Source organism: Canis aureus, chromosome 15, assembly GCF_053574225.1.
Source record: "Canis aureus isolate CA01 chromosome 15, VMU_Caureus_v.1.0, whole genome shotgun sequence".
Taxonomy (NCBI): domain Eukaryota; kingdom Metazoa; phylum Chordata; class Mammalia; order Carnivora; family Canidae; genus Canis; species Canis aureus.
This window is the reverse complement of record NC_135625.1, coordinates 64492032-64517705: the sequence shown is the minus strand read 5'-3', so window position 1 is coordinate 64517705 and position 25674 is coordinate 64492032. Positions and strand designations below refer to the sequence as shown.

The 25674-nt window shown below is 38.6% G+C and overlaps 1 protein-coding gene and 1 long non-coding RNA gene across 4 annotated transcripts in view; one reads left to right on the top strand and one right to left on the bottom strand.

Moving 5' to 3' along the window:
• The window catches only part of CNTNAP2 (contactin associated protein 2), a 1978697-nt gene that overhangs the window by 1731342 nt on the left and 221681 nt on the right, over positions 1 to 25674 (bottom strand). For 2 of the 3 annotated variants that reach the window (XM_077850276.1, XM_077850277.1), the window contains exon 1: positions 18486 to 18695. The exons of the other annotated variant lie outside the window; for it this stretch is intronic. The gene's annotated coding sequence lies outside the window, so the exon portion shown is untranslated. Of the gene's footprint in view, positions 1 to 18485; positions 18696 to 25674 lie in introns of those variants that run through there. 3 annotated transcript variants of the gene reach the window in all.
• Positions 18763 to 25674, top strand: part of LOC144285045 (uncharacterized) — a 54050-nt gene continuing 47138 nt past the window's right edge. The window contains exon 1 of the long non-coding RNA XR_013353446.1: positions 18763 to 19459. This is a non-coding gene — a long non-coding RNA (uncharacterized LOC144285045). The remainder of the gene's footprint in view (positions 19460 to 25674) is intronic.

The window sequence follows — 25674 nt, the reverse complement described above, 5'->3', positions numbered from 1 at the left end:
AGAATCACTTTGGTAATTCAAGTAAACTGTGGAATAATAAAGAATCTTAATAAAGAATCACATTGGTAATTCAAGTAAAGCAAAACCAGAAAATCAAATTAGATAAATATAAACTACAATTCTAAAATTCAGAGCAGCATTTGGTTAGGTTGCTTAAATTCAAGGATATAAATCTGTGAAGTCAAAAATTTATATTAACAAAACAAAATTAAAAAGGAAAAAAGTTATTTGAATTCATTGGGAAACTCTCCAAGTTTAAAAAAATTTTACACAGCCAGCAAGTTATATCCTAAATGCCTTTCCTTCATTTTCAGGTTTCTTTTTTTTTTTTTAATAATAAGTTTATTTTTTATTGGTGTTCAATTTCAGGTTTCTATATACTAATAAAGAAGCCTAGTGGTAGGTAAGAAATCTTTTCAATTTCTGTAAGAACAAATCTGAAAGCCAACAGAACGTTACACCTAAGCTGTATATAGACGTATCACATTGTGTTATAATTACTTGTCTATCTGCCTCTTCCTAGAGATAGATATGGGGGTAATGTTAATGTACATAATAACTTGTGTGGATGAGTTTATCTATAATATGGTTAACTTATCCTTGTGGTTTTACATCTTATTTATTTTTATTTATTTTTTTTTAATTTTTATTTATTTATGATAAATTTATGATTTATTTATTTTTATTTATTATGTCACAGAGAGAGAGAGAGAGAGGCAGAGACACAGGCAGAGGGAGAAGCAGGCTCCATGCACCGGGAGCCCGACGTGGGATTCGATCCTGGGTCTCCAGGATCGCGCCCTGGGCCAAAGGCAGGCGCCAAACCGCTGCGCCACCCAGGGATCCCTACATCTTATTTAGAACAAGAAAAAGAACAATGGCTACATTTGATTCTGGACAGACCTTACTAACCATCTGATTCCTGGACTCATGCCCAAGCAGGGGAGATTCTCTCTGACGCCCCTGGTATTGAGAAAAAAAAGTGAATTTAACAATTTACATGCAAAATTTAGGTTGTAACATTAGCTCAAATAGGAAATAGCTGAAGCATAGCTATTCATATGTTGGTGGTGCTCTACGAAACACAGAATCAATAAAATAGTTGGTAATTTGACAATTCATTGCAGATACTAACATTATGAAATGAACACATACTCCTCTATTAAGAACATGTGTTACAGCTGCCCAATGTATGATATAAAAGATAACTATATAGGAACATATTTTATGTGACAGATCTTCAACTTTTGAGGAAAATTCATCGGTACATATAATATTTATAATAGCAATACATATATATCATGCCCTTAGTTGAAAATAAAACAGATTTTCATCTTTTAGATTTTATGCTTTTAATATTATGGCTATAAATATGAGAATGTATTTTCTAAATACCAACTTTACACTGTGACCAATTACAGTATGAAATATTTTTTTGCATAAAACAGTATTGGGGATATATATATGTGGCAGTGATGTAATAAACTTTTGTTGGGGAAATTTTCGAGAAAAATAGCTAGTAAAGCATACTACTTTGCCTAAATAGCTTTTTGCTGAGTAGAAATTTAAATAAATCTAAATGAGAGAAAATATCACAAAATTTCATGGAATGCTAATGAAGTCCAAAGAAAATGCAAAGGATGAAGGTAGGTGCAAATCATTCACCAAGGTAAATAAAATATCAGAATCTATTAATCAGAATGTAAACTGCTAAGATGTTATTAGAACACACTGTGCATGTGTGTGAGAAATAAGCATATGCTTTTCAACAAAATCAACCACACTATGAGTGTGCCAAGGAACAGATTTATGGGGTACCAAATAAATGTCTAATCACAGAATATTGTGCCAGGAAGAAGTGAGGGAGCATATTCCTGCCTGTCAAATTCACTGATCCTCTCTAGCTCTCCAGGTTCTTTTCTTCTTCTTAGTTTACTTGTTTTTTAAAAAGATTTTTTTTTGAGGGGAATGCCTGCCTGGGTGGCTCAGTGGTTGAGCATCTGCCTTCGCCCAGGGTAGGATCCCGGAGTCCCAGGATCAATTCCCACATCCGGCTCCTCATGGGGCCTGCTTCCCCCTCTGCCTGTGTCTCTGCCTCTCTCTTTGTGTCTCTCATGAATAAAAAAATCTTTAAAAACAAAAGATTTTCTTTTTATTCATTTGAGAGAGACAATGAAGAGAGGGAAAGAGAAAGAAGGAGAGTGAGCAGGCGCATGTGGATTCTCATGAGCGGGTGGGGAGGAGGGGCAGAGGGAGAGGGGAAAAGCGGGGGCTTGACCCCAGGACCTGGGATCATGACCCCATCCAAAGGCAAATGCTCAACTCACTGAGCCACCCAGGTGCCCCTTAGTTCACTGATTTTTATTTTTCTCTGCTCTCAACTCTGTCACTTGCCTGGTCTCTGGTCGCATCAAGTGAAAAATGAGATGTGCTTTTTGGCCTCTGTCTGCCCTACTGTCTAAGAAATAAATACAACGCAACCCTCTCTCCTGTTTTTTAATTTTCAGTTTTACTGAGGTATAACTGACAACTACAATTGTAAGATATATGGAGAGTATGTCATGGTGATGTGAAATACGTACAGATGGCGAAAGGATTGGCCCCATCAAGTTAAACACCACTTACCATTTTGTGTGTGAGAGAGAACATTTCAGTTCTACTCTCTCAGCAAATTTCAGTTATATCATACAGGGTTATCAACTCTAGTTACCAAGATTTACATTAGACTCTCAGACCTCATTCATCTTAAAGATTCTTGTACTTTTACCAGCCTGTCCCTATCTTCCCCACCCTGCCCACTGACCACCACTTTAACACGGGTTTTAATCAACCTCTTCTTTTATTTTATAAAGTGAGTTCTAGCCTTTAACCCATGGCAGGTAGAGTGTACAGGTGACATTAGGACAGTTATATAGACTAAGAAACGGCAAGATGGTATTATTCAAAGTCATCCCAGGTGGGCAGTGGAATTTAAAGGGTACTGCTTGTTCTTCATGTATAGCTTTCTTCCTGACTTCTTCTCTTAAAGGTTTCTTTGGAAGACTTTCTGGTCTGTTTGTTACTAATTACCCTCAAATCATACCAAGATGCTGGAATTATAGCACAGATTTTGTAACTAAAATAAAATAGGATCCCCAGTTTTTCAGAATCAGCTGATCATCCTCTGTGAAGAGAGAATTTCCTTATCAATCCAAGAATTTTTGGTCCAGTACTGCGAAGTTCCTCAGTCTCTTGTGCCTAAAAGTTCCAAAGTCTTCAGCCCTTTGAATTCCTTAAATATCATAAGCCCATTTTTCTATGTCCTATTAGGGTTTCTGAGGGTGCAATCAAGAAATGCATTCCCACAATCCCACTCTGTATGTTTCATTTGAACCTTTACTGACTGTTTCCAGCTGCTTTGCAGAACTGGAACATTCCTTGGCAAAAATTATATCCCTGGTAGATGCCACACTAAATTTCACTTGATAGTGATGTGATATCCTTAGTGCTAACTTCCTGAGACAAGTAACATGTAAAACAACTTAAATATATGAATATCCAAGCCTTCTTTTGCATCAAATTATCATGTCTGTCTACTTACTCCAGCCAAATATGCTTTACTGCAGCAGAAATAATAGGTAAGAAGAATGCCTACCATTGGAAAAAAAAAAAAAGTCATTCAGGAAAAAATATTAGTAGTTCATCCATTGACTCCCAACATCTTCTTCATTCGTATTTCTCACTAGAACAGTTTTTCTCTAACTACCTTACAAGAAAATGCAGGAAGCCTTCCATCTGCCTTCTGGAAGTTCTAATGAACAACTGCGAGAGAGTCATGGCAAAATGGGCCAGTTTGGACTGAGGAAATGACTGGTTCACTGTCGTAGGAGGAGGAAGATCTGCCTTAGGAACCAGATCTGGCCCAGGGAAGATATAAAGAAAGAGAGCTCTCCTGCTGTAACTAGAATTTTCTCATCTGATCTCTCCTAGAACTGCAGCTGACTCACCACCCATAGGGTCCTCAGAAAGTCAGCATGAGTGTTAACAACCCATGCTATTTAGACAATAGTAGTATAATAAAGAAATAATGTTCCATGTGATTGTGATAGGTATAGGAAATAGAAATCCTAGTATCTTTGAAATTAAATAATAATGCAAATATTTTAAGAAGAAATATTTTCTAAGGTTTTGAATTCATAGGGAAAAAACTATTTTCAGCCTCTTGGTTGGCTCCAAAGTTTAAAAAGCCAAATGTGTTTTCAAAGTAACCAGCGTAGACTTTTTATAGAGAGTCCCAGTAACTTATTCTCTGGAGAGACAGGCCGAAATGTTCAGAGAATACAAAATATGTTTAGACCCTCCCCTCACCTGTCTCCAGAGATAAGAGAGATCTCTCCCTTGTGGACTCTTTATCAAAGCATGTTTAAGCTTTAGTATTTAGACTAAGAGAAAAATGCAATATAAGATTCTACTGTGTTAAAAAACAAGCATGTGAAATTATTTTCCTGGCATTCTGCTTGATAAAATGTCTAAGTCATTCCAATCTGCCCTCCAATTTTGTTGTCTTTCACTTTTGTGACTTGTTTTCTGTAACAGTGGATTATTTCTATTTATACACTGACAGGGCTAGTGTAATACTTCCTCCTACTGATCTGGATATTAATGAGGGAGGGGGTATATGTCCAGATATTTTGAAAATATTAGTTTCACAATTACTCAGGAAAATGGGAACATGGGGAGTGTAGATATTCACGACAACAAATAATCCCGACTGCACAGCTCAGTCATTAGCAACAAGCTCTTTCCTCATCATTGTTCAGGACAGTTCTCACAAGTAGCAAACTTTCATTTGAACCTGACTCAGACTGTGGCCCTGTTGGGTTAATTGACCTTAATGTTTCAGATTCTTATACATTAAAATAACAAATAGCCCTTTGAATGACATCTAGGCAGTAAGAATGACAGGCAATCAACAATATCCTACAGAATGACACATAACTACTGTATGTGAAATGCCCAAGGATCATTGCTGTCATGAGTAAGTGTTGTAAACGTTGCCTCCAGGAAATATATTTATGTAAATCTGTGAAAGAATCTACTGACAAGTAGCAGAAGAGTCAAGGCCTGACTATGACATGTGGAAGTGTGTATACCAATCAAGAGAAAATGGCTCCCAAACCAGTGTCAAATGTTATTAAAGCCATGGGTTCTAAAATTTTCAGAGAATGAAGCCACTTTGCAGTAAGCTTCAAGTAATCTTCCATCTATGTATTATAATTGGAAAGTGAAATCGTAAAGGTCAAATAAAGGCTCAAAGGTCAATATTATTTAAAGTCCATTATAAATTGTGAGAAATAATGTGCTGCATGACTCAAAAAAGGCCACAATAAATACATAAACTTCTAAAAAGGAGATTGCTATGTTTCAAAAACCTATTTTCTTATTTATTAATGTATCATTTTCAAGCAAATAAATACCTTTATTTCTTATTTAATACTCATAAATTCTATGTGTCTAACAAATGCTTAAAAAGTACTTGTATTTTTTTCTGCCAGTACGGAATCATTTACAGATTTTAAGATAAAAATGTTTTTGTAATAATTATGCTACCTATATTTTTACAGCATTGCTATTACCACATTAGTTCCATGAAACATTTTAACTGACTCCATTGTTCACAAGGAAAAAAGTTAATTATCTTATAGTTGCCTAATCAAGTAAACTCTAATTGCAATATTCTGTGAGTACCTTTGATAATGCTTTATAATTCTAACCTAGAATTAATTATTTGGTAGTACTAGTTAAACTTAGAAAATAAAACTACATGGTTCATTAAAAAACAACAACAACTTAACAACAGATGCTGTGCTTTCTTGGTTAATATCTTATTTTAAAATATATAATTAAACTTAAAATATTGACTTTATATGACACATTGGAAAAATGAAGTATGCAATTCAGGAAAATTGTTGAAATACTTCTTTTTAAATATTAAATAAAAAAATATAAAGAGAGAAAGGAAAAACATAATATTTAATGAAATATGTTTTTAAAGGTCAATAAGATAAGGAAACTGACCAGGTAGGCATTGTTTTTTTCAGAAATCTTAATAATAGAAATATCTTTTAACACATAGCTATAGTCTATAGCATGTAAGAAGAAATGATCTATCAGATGCCAGGTCAGGTATGGAAGGAGGTAAATATATTAATTGAAGAAGATTAAGCATTTTTAGCGTGCAAAGAACATTCAGGATTATTAACTCATCTAAACTTGCAACAATTCTCCACGTGAAAATATTCTCTATTTACAGACTAACAACTTAAAATCTCCTAGGAAGATCTCCCTGATCTCAGATATTCATTTTTGCCCTTTGCTTATAGATAGAGCTTTCTATGTATCCATCTGTCTATCTTGCTATCATCTTTTCTTTTCGCTCTGCTACATGGACCACTTCCTATTGTGATGCTATGTTTGAAATTTTTCAACGTAAGTATTTACACTGACTGCAACTTTTAGCTGTACTGATATTTATTTTTATCAATCTAATCTGATTTAGAATATTAGCTCTGTAAGTGAGAACATTATTTGTTCAATTCATTTTCTGTAGCAATACTTTCAAACTGTGATCTGTTAAATATTTAGTGCTTATCTGTAGGGCTAATGAATATGAGGAGGAAATTATTAGGCTCTACCTGCCCCTACTCTCCAACAAGAAGCTATAAGAAGAGACTATTCAGCATTTTAATGTGTTGAACATATACTGGGTACAGAGCAATGCCTTCCAACTATGGTGTTTATGACATAAAGCATAACAAAACACTTCCCCTTCCCTCTGCATGTGATGAGGTAGTTAAGACTCTGGTGTTGGACTTCTTGGGTTTGACTGTCATCTCTCCCCATTTATTAGCCCTGCACCTCAGGTTTCTTCAGCTATAAAATCAAGGTAATAGAAGTACCTACTTGCAAAGCTCACTGTGCGGTGTAACCACACCATTTTTTTAGGTGTGCCAAATGCTAAAAGAGTGAGTTCCTGACATTCAACAGATAGTACTTTTATTGTTGATAGGGAGATGATATATAAATATAAGTTACAAGAAATAATCTTTAACTTTAAATACTCTTAGTTTGCATTTTTCAGCCATGCATTCACTAAACCGTTCATGAAAGCATATATTAAGCATCTTTCCCTCCCAGCCCAAGTCATGCATTGGACTTGCAAACAGCAATAAGCAAGATTCATTCTATCACAGAGTTCAGTCTCCAGAAAAGACTCAGTTCTAACTATATTTATAAAATAGGGGCATGAGTCTTGCTCTGAATTGACTGATGAAGGATAAATTGAGATCCTTCTCTACAATCCAATCCAATAACCATTATTGGTAACAGGCACTCAGGACAGGTTTTATCCTCCATGTATCTTTTAGTCTGGTATAACGTTATTTAAAAGCTAGCGTTTAGTTACCTGCTCCCCCAGTACTCCTTTATTCCATGACAATTTCCATAGCAAATTTCTGCTTTTCTTTCCTTTACATCGGTAATCAAGATGCAATTTAAGATAAGCTTATCTACAATTGACTAATCTACGAAATGCCATCCAAATGCCCATGGCAATCCGCGCAGGACTAACCCTGGCAGTAAATCTCATTCCTCCAAATACAAATTGCCATGGGTTATCCTGATTGACTCAGCCGTATCTATCAACTCTTTTGAATAAAGCGACAATCGACAATCGTTGATTGACAATCGTACCATAGAGTACTTGTTAACAATAAAATTTGCTCCTTTGTGAGCAAATGAACATTAAAAGGAGACTGCCACTGAATATACATACAACTTTGTACAAAAACTATAGACTTATTATACATGTACTTAGGTTTATGACTTCTTAATTGCTCTGTCTTTACATGTTTACATTTTATTTGGTAAATATTCATGTATTAGTCATCTAAAAAAATTTTTATATAAGGTTAACCAGAAAAAAATCACTAAATGGCATTGCCAATCAGCCACATGGATGCAGAAATATTCTAGAGAATTGGGCAAGGATGAAGAGATAATCTAAACTCATGGGGTTATGCCTGCATATACCTTTCAGCAGCATGGGGAGACCCAGCCACCACAGGCTGAATTGTGGTAGGGCGGCTCCCTTAGGAATCCCAAAGTAGCTAGATGCTCTTCTGGGTCTGTGTCAGAAAATTAGGCAATAAATGGTATAAAGGACAAACCTGACACCTTCCCATTGGCTGGACCTATTATCTCTTAAAAAAAAAATAATAAAAATAAATAAATAAAGAAGACACTTTCATGGCTCTACTGAGGTTTGGTTTATCAAGGTCTCTAACACCCAAGAAACATCTCTCAAATCAGTATAAATGTGTCTCCGAGGTGGATTTATTTATTCATTTATTTTGCTACTTCGAGCTGGAATGAAGCATCTATTATATTGTACCTAACACTTGTCAGGGAGTGAAGGCTATAAACAAGTCATTATATTTCCAGATGTGAAGATACTAAAGAACTTTGCACTGGAAAAGCACTTCAATAGCACATTTATAAGCAATAAATATTGCTTGAATATCATTTGCTTAGTATAAGTACTGTTATCCTACATACTTGACATAAGCCTTTGTGTGGAAAAACTCCAACAGCATATACATGTTATCAGTTAGATGGTGATTGCCAAAAAGCAATGTTTCCCTTTTTATTTAATTTACGCTCTGTCCTTTGGATGTTTTGAAGGTGAGCCAAACAGGTCACATGCTTGTCATTTCTCTGGGTACCATGCTTGGCAGCAGCAACTGGACTCTTTTCCTCCCGTTTTCCTCAACTAAACCTCAAATAGTTTTGCAAAACCTTGCTTGAGTACAAGTGATTACTCAGCAGTTGCTTTCTTTCAAGAGAAGATTTGAAGATGATTGGAAATCCTAGCTCAAGGGAGTTTTTAAAGATCCTCTGGAGAGAGGCACAATTAGTCTATCCCCATACCTAAATGCTTCCCAAAGTCATTCCTTTTTCATGGAAAATGCCAGCACTGAAAACCACTCTTAGTGACTATTAAGAAACTGTTCCAAAATCAGAGAGAAAAGCAGGGGAAGGGGGATTCTCCATCATTATGTGATATTTTGAGCTTTATTAGGAAAAAGAAATATTAAACATACAAGAAGGTTCAACTATTCAGAATGAACACTCAAAAGTAACCCAAGTTGACACAAATTTCTAACATTTTCTCAAGTAATTCTATCTCTGTGCTTTCAACTCAAAAATAGAGCAGCTTTGGGATGCCTGGGTGACTTACTGGTTGAGCACCTGCCTTTGGCTCAGGTCATGATCCCAGGGTCCTGGGATCGAGTCCCACTTCGGGATAACCATAGGGAGCCTGCTTCTCCCTCTATGTCTCTACTTTTCTCTCTCTCATGAATAAATGAATAAAATCTTTTAAAAATGGAGCAGCTTTTACCAGAGGAGTAAACCTGGACTGAGTTTTGGTCCAAGATTTAGAGGACATTTGTAATTTATTTTGATCATCTTTTTAAATACTTTACATCATGATAATGTACATTTCAGCTGTCTCAATTTTGTTGTGAACCATCTCTCTTTTCTTATACTTCTCAATGATATGATAATAATAAAACAATAACCCGAAAAAGTGGGCAGAGGAGTTAAATAGACATTTCTCCAAGTAGGACATACAGATGGCCAACAGACTCATGAAACGATGCTCAGCATCACTCATCATCAGGGAAATTCAAATCAAGACCACAGTGAGATATGACCTTACTTACAGTTGTCAGAATGACTAAAACTAAAAAGACAGCATTGGTAAGGATATGGAAAAATAGGAACCCTCATGTACCGTTGGTGAGAATGCAAACTGGCACAGCCACTCTGGAAAATAGTATGAAGGTTCTCCAAAAACTTAAAAATAGATTTACTATATGATCCAATAACTATACTACTTTACCTAAAGAAAACGAAAACATGAATTCAATAAGATATATGCATGGAATGCCTGAGTGGCTCAGCGGTTGAGCGTCTGCCTTTGGCTCAGGTCATGATCCTGGGGTCCTGGGATTGAGTCCAGCATTGGGCTTCTTGTGGGGAGCCTGCTTCTCCCTCTGCCTGTGTCTCTGCCTCTGTGTGTGTGTGTGTCTCGTGAATAAATAAAGAAAATATTTTTAAAAACCAAAAAGATATATGCATGCCTATGCTTACTGCAATACTATTTATAATAGCTAAGATATGGAAGCAGCCTACAGTCCGTACACACACACACACACACACACACACACACACACACACACTGGAATATTATTTGACCATAAAAAGAATGACAACTTGCCCTCTGCAACAACTAGATGGATCTGGAGGGTATAATGCTGAGTGAATCAAATTAGTCAGAGAAAGGGAATACCACATGATCTCTCTCATATGTGTAATTCAAAAGACAAGTGAACAAACAGGAAAAAAAGATACAAACCAAAAGAATACTCTTAAATACAGAGAACAAACTGGTGGATGCTGGGGGTGGGTGGTGAGTGGGGATGTATGTGAAAGAGATGAGGGGAATTAAGAGTACATTTATCCTGATGAGCATTGAGATGTGTATAGAGTTGTTGAACCATTATATTGTATACCTGAAACTACTGCAAAATTGTATGTTAATACTTCAATAAAAATAATAATACCAAAATAATAGCAATGGTAAACATTAAAATGATATTAAGTGGTTAAATGTCCATTATATTGTATACCTGAAACTACTGCAAAATTGTATGTTAATACTTCAATAAAAATAATAATACCAAAATAATAGCAATGGTAAACATTAAAATGATATTAAGTGGTTAAATGTATTCTCTGCTTCTCATTATAATGCTATAAACCACACCTGGTTATTATTAATATCATTTACAAATTGAGCATATTGAAGCTCAGGGGTATACACTAAAATAGACTTTAACCCCAGTATTCAGCTTTAGGTTTTTCTACCTGTACCCAAGTATTTACTCATTATAGTATAAATATATAAGATTTCTCAGTACAGATTTTTTTCTGCATATCTGAGATTTATAGTCTATAAAATATACAGAAAATATAAAATATTCCTCTTCTGGTTATTTTATCTATTTAAATTAATTAAAAGCAATTAAATTGGCAGGAATTCTAAAAACGAGTTGACAGTTATTTGAACATTTAACTAGAAATTAGAATCATGTTAAATGTATGGTTAATGTATATGAAACATGATCAAATTTGGGCATACTGAAAATAAAGCCTTTAAAAAGTCTTGGACTACTGCTTAATAAGGTTTATTGAACGTTAGCATATATCTGTTCTTCTTCCTGAAATCCCATACAATTAAAATGAGAACATAATATTATAAACACACAAGTAAAAATGTATAATGGAGACTGCAGTATATGAGACATGACAAGGTATTTTTTGGATGATAAAAAGCAGAGAAACTCAAAATATCCAGGTGCTGGTGATGTTTGTCAGGTTGTGTGAGACAGGCATCACAGGCATCACAAAAGCAAATCTTTCTTCCTGAAGAGCTACAGTGGACTGTAAGACACAGGAAAGCAACTGTGTGAGCATTAGTTACATTAGTTACAAACCCCAGAAACTTTCTTACACCCTTATTTTTCTAGGATCAATTAAGAAGCACACATTGCATTTACTTGTCATGTCTTCTTTTTTTCTTATTTCATTTTACTTCTTAAGGAGGCACCATTCCCACCATGGAGCCCAATACAAGGCTTGAACTCACAACCCTAAGATGAAGACCTGAGCTGAGATCAAGAATTGGACATTTAATTGACTGAGCTACCCAAGTGCCCCTGTCTTGTCTTCTTAATTCTAGAACAGGCCCAGCTCACTGTATACTTTTTAAATTTCATAACTATCATATTTGAAGAGTTGGCCAACTGTTTTGTAGAATTTGCTGAAATCTGCATGTGTCTGATTGTAAGGTCTAGGTCACACACCTATGCTTTGTAAATCCTCACTGGGTCTCACAGAGGTGATAGCCTGTCGGGGTGATCCGTTACTGGTGATGATCACTCAGTTAATGTGGCAACCTATTTTTTTATGCATTATTCTTCCAACTAAACTAAACCAAAATCAATAGGCATTGCAGGTATATAATATGAAAGACAGAGACCAAAACAAAAGGGAAAAAAAATAGTACGAAAGAAATGCAAAGTTTGTAAAATAATAAGGCCTTTAATAATGTCAAAAAGATTGAAAAACATTACATCTATGAAAATCAAACAGATGCTATAAAAAGAAAGAACAAATAATATGTTCTTATACCAAATTGAAAATTGTAACATTTAAAATTAAAAATAAAAAGTTGAGATGAACCAGTTAAGAAATTTGAGGAATGCTTACAGAAAGGAAAGCAGAAAGATACAGAGAGAAAATAGGACAGAAAAGATAATAGTTGAGTGTTGATTCAAGAATTCTAGAAAGAGAAAATTAAAACAATGATGCTATATAGAAAAAGCAAAAAAATAAAAAGGATAATGAGCATGATATTGGGATGAAAACATAATTCAAAAACATTTACTACAACTGAAAAGCATCAATTTCTAGGATTGAAGCAAAAAAACAGACACTACTTTGCTTCCAATGATTATTTCATATTCCACAGAAACACACACACACACACACACACACACACACACTGAGATAAACCTAAAATGACAGGGTTGTCCTAATTGGTTCTAGAATATTTCCCATACCTTGATTGCTAACAACAATAGTGTTATGCCTGATTTTTGCTATGCTAATGTCTGAAAATAAGTCTGGCCTTCTGTGAATACAATAATCATGTGAGAAGGTTGCTGTTTTTCTACCACGAACCCACGAATTTAACCTAGTAATTTAAATATTTCACAGATTTTACTGTTGTTGTTATTGTCTGTTTTGTCTTTAAAACGTTTTTTGGGGGGTGCCTGGCTGACTCTGTGGGTGGAGCATGCGACTCTCCATCTCAGGGTTGTAGGTTTGAGCCCCATGTTGGAGACTATTTAAAAATAAAACCTTTACAACATGTTTTTTTTTCTATTTGGCAAGACAATTCTTCTGAAGTCTGACCCCCCAAACTCTATGCAACTTCTTTCCTTGCTGAAATACTTGTCTTTGTGCCTCCTTTCAACAACAGATTGAAGGGACCCATATCAATATATACAATTACATAATTTTAAAAACCACAGATCGAAAGAAGATACTCGGAGCTTTCAGAAACACATACACAGAACTCAGAAACACAGAAACACATACACAAGTAACATAACAGGAAAAGTGGAAGGGGACATCTCAAAACTAAGATGCTAGAAGACTATAGCATGAATAGCTTTAGTATTCTGAGGGGAAAGTATATTCCCCCTAGACATCTAATCAAATTATTTGAGAATACAGGTAAACTGAAGGCATTATTGACAGACACGTCTCAAAATTTGTCCCACGTATGTTCTTTCTCAGGAAGCTAGTGGAGGCCCTCCACCAAAATGAGAAATGAAAAGAACCAGAAACAGATGCCAAGACACAGGAGGTCTCATGTAAGCACAAGGAAAAGAGAGCTCACAGCCTGATGGAAAAATGAAGTTCTTTCAATTGTGCCGCAGGCTTGGGCACAACCAGTCAATTTTGTTTTTTAACACATTGTTCAAGTCTTCAGGAGTCTTGTCTTCAAGAAGCAAGGAAGAAAACCAGAAGAAAAGGGATTACTCCAAGAATCCGACCATTTGTCCTACCGAAATAACACATCATTGGGAATACTAGCATCCCCTTCCAAGGTTTACCTACGCAAAGGAGCCAGAGAAGAAACAAAAGAGGGTTCAAAAGAAAGACACAAAGAAATGGCAAAAACCTGCTGGGGTCAAAGGCTGTCCTAAGCTTGTTTTGTGTGAACTGTGGGGCAGGAGACTGCTGACCAGGCTGTGGGAGGACAGGAATCTTGTCTGCTCATGTCCTCCTAGTTGTTTTGGGCAGAAGAGTTCTGCTCTAAGAATGACCTGTGGTGCAGGTGTCTTGGGAATAAGATCAGGGAAGCCCCCAAAGCCCCAGAAACCTCCTGTGAGAAAAGAGAAAAACATGTGGGGGTTACTGACTGACTCCTCATCTTTCTCAAAGATCATGGGCAGGGGACTGAGAACCTAAGGAATGCTCCCTTCCAATTCTGCTTCCCTAAAGAGCAAAGGATGAATGAAGTCTTGACTCAAAAGGGCTTTGGCGGGTGAGGAAACATGGCATTCCTGGGGCCTCTGGGTTTTCCACCTCAAGGACATTCATCCTCCACATGGTGAGTTCTTGAAGATAAACAGGTACCTGCATCTGGCCTTTTTGTTCTCCCAAACCAGACCTAGCAGCCGCTGACTGCAGGGGACAGGTATATGACATGGGAAGGGCACACTGTGTTAAAAGGAAATAACACTGGGTCCCAGACATCCTGAATTTGATCATTCTCAGAACTAGTTTCCAGTTCTCTCGGAAAATTTGGAAAAGAACTAACGACACAGAAAAAATAAAGTGAAGGTGAAAACGAGGCAATTATTAACACGAAAGAAGCAGTTATAGAGACAAAACAAAATTACTGTACTCTATGTGGTGCAGTTCAGTAATCAGACTAATGTGAGCACTGAAAATGGATTTAACCAAAACTGTTCACATTTGGAGAAGGAACAAAGGGGACACAAGGCGGATGAATGTCTGTGAGAACAGAACTGTGGGGCAGGAAGTAAATAAATATATAAATTGCACATATTGAGTGATACTAGTAAAACCATTCCATTTATTAATATAAGAGAAAACTCCAGAAAAAATAGCTAAGAAAGTGAAAGCTATTGCCTTGGGGAGCAGGATATAGGTTACAGGGAAGGATGAGGTGAGAAGTCTGTTACTTTCTACTCTAAGCCTGGCTGTAGTACCTCCTTGGTTTTCAAACTACCTGTATGGGATATGTTGATAAAAATAAAAACTCAATAAAGATATAGCAATAGTTCATTTATTCCCTGGAAAGTGGTCTGTTGGTTTTTTGTTTTGTTTTGCTTTTTGCCTGTCTTAAGTAGCTCAAAGACAGTGACCGCTTACTATAGAGATTCTAACCAAAGAAGCACAGAGTTGCAAAAGGAGAAAAAAAAAAAAAAAAAAGGCCATTGTTGCAAGTGTCTTAGAAAACAATTTTTTGCAACAGAAAGAAAACTATTTCAACTCTTATATGACAAAAAAAAACAACAACAAAAAAAAAAAACACGCTACTATAAAACCCCAAAGAATCAGTAACTAGTGGAACTCCTACTCTTTTGGCTCTCAGTTTAGCAGGAAGCAGAGATGCAAGAGAATCTGTTTGAGGCATAAAAGAGCAGTGCAGATAAATCTCACCCATCTTAAGCCAGAAAAAGAGATTACGAGGCTTGAGTTTCAACTGCCTTTTAATATTATTTCATATTTTGAAATGATTGCACTTAATCACAAGGTAAGATGTAAACGGACTGTCCCTAGCTGACTTCTAAACAAACATTCGTAGATGCAACTTTAGTGGCATATGGATTTCCTAGTGTTTTTAGTTATTAGTTTTAAAACCAAGATAAGACCAAGATCACTTCCAAGCACCTAACTCTCTACATGCCAAAATAATGTAGGAGAAGAAGTGCGATTATAAGAAAAAGAAATTATGAATAATTGAAATTGAGAGAACCCAAGGGTTTTAATGTAACGTAAAGATATCACATTCATAGTCTCCATGGAATGAGAGTTGAGTTGAGTTTAACAAGCATATACTGAACAATTTCCACGTACCGGCTTTGTTCTAGGGATCACAGACACAAACTTTTACTCACTTGCCAAATGTACTGAGGGCCAGCTATGTTCCTGGCTCTCTCCAAACAGTTGGGGATGAAACAGTGAACCAAATAAGCATATTTCCTCCCTCCAGTGATTATTATGGTCAATCGGGCAAGTAAACAAACTATTAAAGTAGGATGGGATTATAGCAGGGGAAGGAAATTTTGCTCTGTGAGTGCCGAGAAGAGCCTAATGCCATCAAGGCATCAGGGAACTCTCAGAGGAAGAAACCTGAAGATTGAAAAGGCACCTACCCTGCTTTTGAGCAATTCTTGGGTTAGTCTAATCACTCTGGCCCAACTATGTTGTCTGAGGAATATGTGTGATTTTTTTACCATTCAAGTTGTCTCCAGCAGCATTTTGCTTAATAATAAAGAAACTAAAAGGAAGCAGCTTTATCTACATAGGTTTATTCAAAGACTGGGTTTGAATAAACACAGGGAATCAAGACCTCTTGGCTCAGGTGCAAAGCTTCCTCTACTGAGTACATTTCACACCTACTAGGGGGAAAGTAGCTCAAAATGACATTTGAAGAAATTATTTAACAAGCCACAACTTACAATTCCACTTATAAGTCTTTATTGTCTTTTGATGACTAGGAAAGGGGGAAAGCACCATATCCCTTTAGTCTGGTTTATGCTTCTCCTTGCATGACATGCTGGATGTCTCCACTGCTTGATTAAATATTTCAAGCTGGGAATCTTGTGCTCCATTGAGCTTTATATCTAAATAAGCAGAGATAATTTTTGTGCAGTGAGAGTTCTAACAGTGAGAGTGGATTCAGAATGGCTTTAACTTTGTGAATTATTCTGAGTAAAAGACCCCACAATTAACTTCATACTTCATATTGCATTGCTTCTTCCTTTTTTTTTTTTTTTTTTCTGATCTATTTTCTTGGATATTTTTGTTAGAGAAGGTCAGTGAATTTCAGAGATTCCTGTTTGCTCCTTTTTCAGCAGGAGACTTTGGATGCTCAGAGTCTTGCTTTGGCTCCTCTGGTACAAGCCATTTGTGAGTGAGCCAGAGCCTTCTATGAAATCAATGATGCTCCTTTCCATCACAACTAACAAATGGGCTGGAGATGGAGCTTGTCCATCCTTTAAGAAAGAAAAAAACCAAATTCATTGATACTTTCAATGCAACCCAAAATCTTGCCGAGGCCAACAAATAATAGGAGCCATAGATTACGGCTCTAGAAATAGCTCTTTCCAGAAGCTTCATAAAACAGGATATTTAACATAAGTAAAACAAAGCTATTTTCCAAATGCTGTATGAGTTTGAATACAGAATGTCTAAGGTCAGAATTTATCAAAGGCAATGGAATTTGTAAAGAGAAAAAAATGGAGGCAATAAGTAGCATGCCGATTTAATTTCTCAACATGAAACAATGGGAAATTTATAATAAGAGTGAAGTTTAAACTAATCATTTGATAGACCGGGTCATTTACTCAAAAATGAATCTTAATAAAAAACGACTCTACACTTTAGAAAGTATGGGGTACTTAGAGATCACGTAAGTCAAATTTTTGAAAAGCTTTATTGAGATGCAATTGATATACATGTTATATTTTTAATATTACATAACATATATAATTTGATGAGTCTGTCATAGGCATACACCCATGATACCATCACCACAATCAGTTTCTTTGTGTGGGTGTGCTAAGAACCCTTAACATGAAATCTACTTTCTTAAAAAAGCCAACCACATGATTCTTACTTTAATTACGTTTTTAATATGCCATACTGCTTCCTAAATGATAAATGTGAAACTTCACTGAAAAACTAATGTTAAATAGCTATACAAATCTAGTTTATAATTTTTGATTAACTGAATTAAAATTGATTGGATGAACTTTAGCAACTCAAAGCTACCCCAAATTAATCAATCTATGTCAGCTGCTGATGTCATCTTCAAATTTGACATACTTGTGTGATACATGATTTTTAAATTCCAGAATAAAGTGCATCAACTTCTCCTACAACATGAACTATTTCACACCTATCCTTATTGTTTCCATAACAATAAATAATCAATGAGTTCACTGAAAACACCAACTCAACCAGATGCCCTTTTAGCTATAGTGGGATTTCAAAAGAATAAAATAGATTTTAGATTTTGGGGGGGATTATCAGTGAAGGGGAAAAATGATAAATTTAAACCAGAAGGAAAATCCTATTTTATTTTAGAAATAAATTTCAAAGATTTTATATAGTTGTTTTAAATTCTTCGTCTGTGCTTTTGCACAAATGCCTTAAAATGTTCTTCACTGACTCTGTAGAAAATATATTTCTAGGATCATCATAACTCATAGTGTTGTGCCCAAGATTGCGAATCCGAGAAACCACCGAGGAGCCCACACCCATGCAAGTACATGAGGGTTTATTAACAAGCTCGAGCTGGGGTCCAAGTATACTCCACACAGCAGAGCAGGGACTTGGACCCCAGCTCGAGCTTGTTAATAAACTTTCATGGGTGTGGGCTCCTCGGTGGTTTCTCGGATTCGCAATCTTGGGCACAACATTTGAGGGCTCGTCCAGGATCCGAGAGACCTCCAGGACCCTGTCCAGAGGGTCCCACGTGTGGTGAGTGCACTCAACTTTTTCCACCTTTTGCATGCATATTCTCTGAGAGCTCTATACTGTAATTTTACCTGTAGGAATTCCAATCTGTATTGGGTCAACATTGGCTTAGGCAGTCGCACTGGTGGGCCATCAACTGGGGGTCTTGGGAGACATCCCTTGCCCCCGCCTGGAGAACGGAGTCCCCATCTGTAAGAAGGATGGGGTCCTCATCTGTAAGGACAGGGTCCTCATCTGTAAGGAGGGCTGGCTGCCAGCCCTTCAGTTTACTTTGTTTTGTCTCCACGGCAGCACTAGAATGTTTGTGTTACTATGTTCTTGTTAACTGTCATAACTGTTTACATAAGGAGAGGGAAATTTCAAACTTCCTGCATGTCAGAATGGTCAACCTTTGATGTGGGATGGCCCTGAGAAGGAACTTTCCACCTACCTATTATCTTACAGGTTAAGGCCGTGATCTTCAGGGATGACCCAGACGGCCACCCTGACCAGGTGCCCTATATCCTGGCCTGGCAGGACATGAGCGAGAATCCCCCTCCTTGGCTAAAACCATTTTTACCCCCCAAAGCACACAATTCGGCTGAAGGTAAGGAGAGACTCCAGGTCCACCGCCAGACTCTAGGGTCAGGTCTCAAGGCTGCCACGCAGAAGCCTACCGATCTGGCCAAGGTGTATGATGCGAGACAGGGTAAGGATGAGAGTCCAGCAGCCTTCTTAGAGAGAGTCATAGAGGCTTTTAGGCAGTACACCCCTATGAATCCAGAAGCCCCGGAAACAAAGGCTGCAATTATCCTGGCTTTTGTTACCCAGGCCGCTCCAGACATTAAAAAGAAATTGCAAAGAGTAGAGAGACTGGGAGAGAAGAGCTTGCAGGACTTAGTAATAGTAGCAGAACGAGTCTATAATAAGAGAGAAAGTCCGGAAGAACAACAAACCAAACTAAGTGACTGGCGGACCTGAAACCTGGCCAAGATCCTGCTGGCCACAACCATGGACAACCCACAGGAAAGACGGAGGCACCTCAAGAAGCTGGCCTCAGGGACAGGTAAGGAGGATGGCCCTGGTCCCCCTTGGGAGCACCCTAAACTGAACAAAAACCAATGTGCTTATTGCAAAGAAGAGGGCCACTGGGTGAAAAGCTTCCCTAACAAAAGACCTAAGGCCCCTGCTGAGATCTTGGAGATGGGGGACCTGGACGATTAGGGGAGTCGAGGTTCGGCACCCCTCCCTGAGCCCAGGGTAACTCTCAAAGTGGAGGGGCAACCCGTTGAATTCCTAGTGGACACTGGGGCACAACACTCGGTTTTATTACAATCCCAAAGGAAATTGGCAAACAAGACTTCATGGGTGCAAGGGGCCACGGGCACCAAATAGTACTCATGGACTGCCCAAAGAACTGTGAATCTCGGCACGGGCCAGGTATCCCACTCCTTCATGATCATCCCTGGGTGTCCCTACCCATTGTTAGGTCAGTACTTGCTCACCAAGATGGGGACACAAATTCGCTTCCACCTCGAAGGGGCAAAAATCCTAAACAAGGAGGGGCACCCAATTCAGGTGCTTGTCCTGAGTCTAGAAGACAAATAGCAAGAAGACCACCAATTACATAATATTGCCCCCTCCAGATTCCCCCACCAGTGTCTCAGATAAAAATTGATGATGGGGGGGCACCTGGGTGGCTCAGGTGGTTGAGCATCTGCCTTCGGCTCAGGTCATGATCCCAGGGTCCTGGGATCAAGCCCCGCATCAGCTCCCTGCTCAGAGGGGAGTCTGCTTCTCCCTCTCCCTCTGCCCATCCCCCCCACCACCTTGTTCATGCTTGCTCTGTCACTCTCTCAAATAAATAAATAAATAAAATCTTAAAAAAATATATTTGATGATGGGGAGCAAATTGATTGACTTTAAGTGGATCCAAGTGGGACATAGTAAATAGGTCTTGAAAATTATCACTACTAAGCCTGAAACTTTTACTCTATTGAGGTTTACTGAAGGTCACATAAGCTCTGTTATCTTTTTGCTATTTGTTAGTAAAAAAAAAAAAAAAAAAAAAAAGGCTAAATTGATGGTTAATTGTCTGTTTCCAAGTTTTCATAAGTAATTGTTAAGATACCTTTCAAAGTCCTTGGTAACCTTAGGCCTTAGTTACACTTTGATGATAAATGGGATTAAATTCATCGGACATGTAGGTCTTTTCCAAACAGGAAAAAGGGCTAAAACGTTGATTTGAATCTGTTGGTGAGCAGGCTTTGTACTTAACTATTTCATAAATTTGCCGTCTAGAGTTCTGGTGTGACAGTTCAAAATTGGTTACTCCTTAGTTTTCTTTTCTTTTCTTTTCTTTTCTTTTCTTTTCTTTTCTTTTCTTTTTTTTTTTTAACTCCTTAGTTTTCACTGGAGACTAAGGTTCCTAAGAATGAAAAGCTCTGCTAAAACAAGGCTGATGACTGACTGATAAAGAAAGCAACTCTATAAGTAGGAAAGGAGATATGTAAGAAAAATATAAGAAATGGGAATATATTGTTGTTCAAGGTAAAAGACAACAAATTTTGTCCTAGATGAGACTGACTGGAAAGAAATGGCTTGGGACAAATTCTGAATGCAGAGGAAGGTGTAGAAGGGTTGTGAAGGGAAATCCTTGCGAAGGAATTTTAGGTGTGGTCAGGACACACTAAGATCAAAGTAAATGGATTTTAAAGTACAAGAGTATAGGATTAAAAGTCTACTTTCTGTTCAAAAGTTTCCTTGATTTGTTGGTCTGCTCTTGATAAGAGTAGCAGTTTTGTCCGAGAAGGAGTCAGAGATGCAGGGGCAGCCGTGGCCCCGGAGACGGAGGCCAGCTGGGCAGAGCCATTGGCAGCTGGAACATCTGCTCAACGGGCAGAACTGACACTGGCCAAGGTGCTGACCATGGGGGAAGGTAAACGAATCAACATGTACACCGACGGCAGGTGTGCCCTCGCCACCGCTCACACCCACAGAGCCCTTTACAGAGAGAGGGCTTCTGCCAGCAGAGCTTGACCTCCTGAGGGCCCTCTGGCTGCCCAAGGCCCTAGCCATCATCCATTGTCCGAGGCACCAGAGAGCAGACACCCCAGTAGCCAAGGGAACCCGGCTACCTGACTCAGAAGCTAAGGAGGCAGCCCTTACGGTGACCCAGGTCTTAGCAACCACACTATCCAATCCAGGGGCACCAACCCTGCCCGACACCCCCCAACTATACTGACACTGACTTACTCTGGATCAAACGCTTGCCTGTGACTCAGTGCTTGTGTGGCTGGTGGAAGGCCGTGGACTCCAGCATCATCCTGCCAGAGGAACTAGGATGGCAAGGCCTGTCCAGAATGCATCAGGGTACTCACATGGGGACAAGGAAGGTGGAAGACCTCATATGACATGCAAAGATCACTATTCAAGACTCTGGAGCAAAGATGGAGCAGATTGTGGCAAGCTGCCACGCAGGCCAGTTAACTGATGCCACCACCCATGGATCTAACCCGGGCACCCGGCTCCGAGGGGACTGCCCAGGAGCCTACTGGGAAGTGGACTTTACTGAGGTAAAACCTGGAAAATATGGATACAGGTATTTACTAGTGTTTGTAGATACTTTTTCAGGATGGACAGAGGCATTTCCCACCAAACGTGAAAGAGCACAGACCGTGACCAAGAAACTGCTGGAAGACATCTTACTGAGGTATGGTTTTCCTGTTAAGATTGGATCAGACAAAAAAAAAGAAAAAAAAAAGACTGGATCAGACAACAGCCCAGGATTCTCTCTGAGGTAACCCGGGGAGTGGCCCTAGTACTTGGGGCAGATTGGAAATGACATTGTGCACATTGGCCCCAGAGCTCAGGACAGGTAGAGAGGATGAACAGAACATTAAAGGAGACCTTAACTAAATCAGCCCTGGAGACTGGTGGGGACTGGGTGACTCTCCTCCCCTTTGCCCTATATAGGGTGAGGAACTCCCCTTATAAGATGGGATTGACCCCCTAGGAGATCATGTTCGGTCTTCCTCCACCTATTATCCCCAGTTTAAAACCTGAGGTGCTTGCTGAGTTTGATGATCACCAACTCCTTTTCTCCCTCCAAATGTTACAAGGAACCCATGAGCAGGTGTGGCCTAAGCTGAAGGCCCTCTATAAAACTGGACCACCCTGGGGCCCCCATCAATACTGGCCGGGTGACTGGGTGTTTGTGCAGAGATCCCAACACTTCAACCTTGCTGGAAGGGACCCTACATCGTGGTCCTGACCACTCTCACCGCTCTCAAGGTCAATGATTATTCCCTGGGTCCACTACACCCACGTCCGGCCAGCTGACCCACACACCCTTCTCAAGGACTTTGTTCCAGAATGGAAAAGCCAACCGGACAAGGACAATCCCCTAAAGCTAAGACTGCGCCATTCTCACTTATTTCCCATCTCCAAGACTCCCTAGTCTGAGGTTGTCCTTCAAAACAGAAGGGGATTAGACTTAGTCTTCTTACAACAAGGGGGAGTGGGTATGCGCTGCCTTAAACGTAGGATGTTGCTTCTTCACTGAGATGTGAGAACAGCAACAAGGTTGGTTCGAATCCTGGTTTAATCATTCCTCCTGGCTCACTCTGAGAGCAACCTGGACCCATGATGGTTCCTTCCTTAGGTTCCTCTGAGAGGGGGAAATGTGGAGGCCGAGAAAATGAAGGCCATTCCACTTTAAGTTCAGCGTTAGCACAAGTACAGCCATCCCAGGCCCCGGTGAATAACAGCTGAACTTTACCCTACTTCAGTTAAGCCCCATATTAGAATGAGAACAGCACAAGCCAGTGGCAGGAAGCCCCATACTAGAAGGAGAACAGAGCTCAATGCCCTTGAAAGTCCCATATCAGAATGAGAACAGAATTTAAGAAATTCCTCCACCCCTTCGTAAGTTCCCCTAGACCAGCCCATAAAACTAAGCTGGAACCCACCCCTGGGGTCCAAGGCCCTGCTCCCCTGTGTCGGGTACACTTGGACCCAAGCTCGGCTCCTTGGTGGTTTCTCAGATTCGCAATCTTGGGCACAACAATAGCAGGATAATTCTGAAAGCATCTAAGTGTAGTTTGCTGTCCTGATGAGAACTGTCAGCTTTATATATTTAAGCAGAACTTGATAGGAAAACTGGATTGCCACCTCAGGTTTATTAGATGAATTATTCTGTTTACAGAGCACTCTGAATTTCCATAGCCATGTTGATTTCAAAATCTTTAAATGTTATTTACTTATTATATTTGTTAAATTGCTAGATGGAGCTCCTGGAAAGTAATTATAGGAACCCTGAAGAATAATTATGCAATTTTATTGATAATAGGATTGGTGTAGCCTAATAAACACTAACATGATTTTCAAAAAACATCACAAAGTTCTGATGCTTTCAGGCAAACCTCACTATCCAAATAATAAGGCATAAATGGAATGTCATAGGAAAGCATCCAGAAGGGGGGTGATTTCCTCACAAAACTACTCCCTTATCTTGTTCCTTCTCCTGCCATGTGTCTGCAAATTATTTCATCCCCTTTTCATGTCTCCAAGTAAAGTTAGCACCTCCCTCTTTCTGTGCACCATCCTTCCTTGCTTTTCTCCTTGGCTGTAACTCACTTCAATTCACGAGCCACAAACCACTGGATGTCTGTGACACCCATCTGTTCCCAAGTGCCTCTTCTCGGCCTCTGCTTCGAATTTCCTGTCTACTTTTTATTCTACACACTCATTTGTCATCAAGTTTCCAATAAGCACAACCTGACAACACTTTCCTTCAGCTGTCTAGAGAATCTCTTGATTTGCAATGAGTTTTCTCCAATGCCTCTGCAAAGGCCACCTAGAGGAAAGCAAACCACATTCCTTTATTAACACATGCAAATTCCAAGAAAGCTCTCATCCCAGTTTCAAGCCATGATCAATGGGATGTGGGAGTCAGTGGATAAATGCTCCTCTGCCACTTTTTTGTGGAGCATATAGTTCTAAGGCACAGTCTATATCACCCTAGTCAGGATCAAGCCCAATGGCCAGCAGGAGGAATCACTCTTGTATGCGAGTTCCCTCCACCTTTGTTTTATTTTTCCTAGTCCTCTACTTCTGACCTTGAGATTTCTGTCCCCTCCCCAGCAAAAAATTAATTCCTGTAAGCCTTTAACTTCAGGTATGTTTTTCTGGGATCTGACTTCTTAACTGACCTGGGTCCTTGAACTTCTTCTTTAAAAAAAAAAAAAAATATATATATATATATATATATATATATATATATATAATTTATTCATTCATTCATGAGAGACACAGAGAGAGAGAGAAGCAGAGACACAGGCAGAGGGAGAAGCAGGCTCCATACAGGGAGCCCAACGCAGGACTTGATCCTGGGTCTCCAGGATCACGCCCTGGGCTGAAGGCAGCACTAAACCACTGGGCCACTGGGGCTGTGTAGTCCTTGAACTTCTGCAAGGAGCCTGTCCTCATAAATCCCTCATGTCTAATCCTTGTTTATTTACTAGACAAATATTTATGTAACACTTACATGCACCATACACTATTCTAAGGATTATAAAACACTAACTGGTTCAATTCCTCAAAAACCTGAGGAAGGCGCTATTATCATCACTATATTACAAATGAAGACAAACAAAAGTTTAAATGACTATCCTAAGATCACACAACCAGTAAGTGAGGCAGCCAAGGTTCTAAATCAAGCAGTCTTATCATATTCAACAAATAACCTAATTTTTTTTTGATTGCTATCGTAACTCCATTACAGCGCTATGTCATTAAGGGCATTCTTCATCTCAAGTGTGTGTTTGTTCTCAAATTTGTGATCAAAATCCCGTTAGATTCGATATTCTTTGGATGGCAATCTTAGGGCAATGATCTAAGTAATATGCTTAGATACTCATCAAGTGCAAATACTCATCAAGTCTCTGCTTGGAAACCTGTTTGTTGATGTCCCATTGGCCAAAGCATATAACATAGCCAAGTCCAGAGTCATTGTGGAATGGGAACATATGTATAAGATGGATGGATGGCAGGAAATAGAATGCACTTAATTTTTTTTTCTTTGATATTATAAATTCTTGTGTATAAATATGTTAAGAAAAAAGCAAACGCAGAAAAATTCTGGTACTGTTTGCCACCATGAGAGACATAGGCGAAATAATGGAAAATGCAAAACAACTACCTGAAATGTTCTTTAGAAAATATTTTTATATGTTTAACACAGCAGGAATTTTTTTGTAATGGTTAACTTATAAGAGCAAT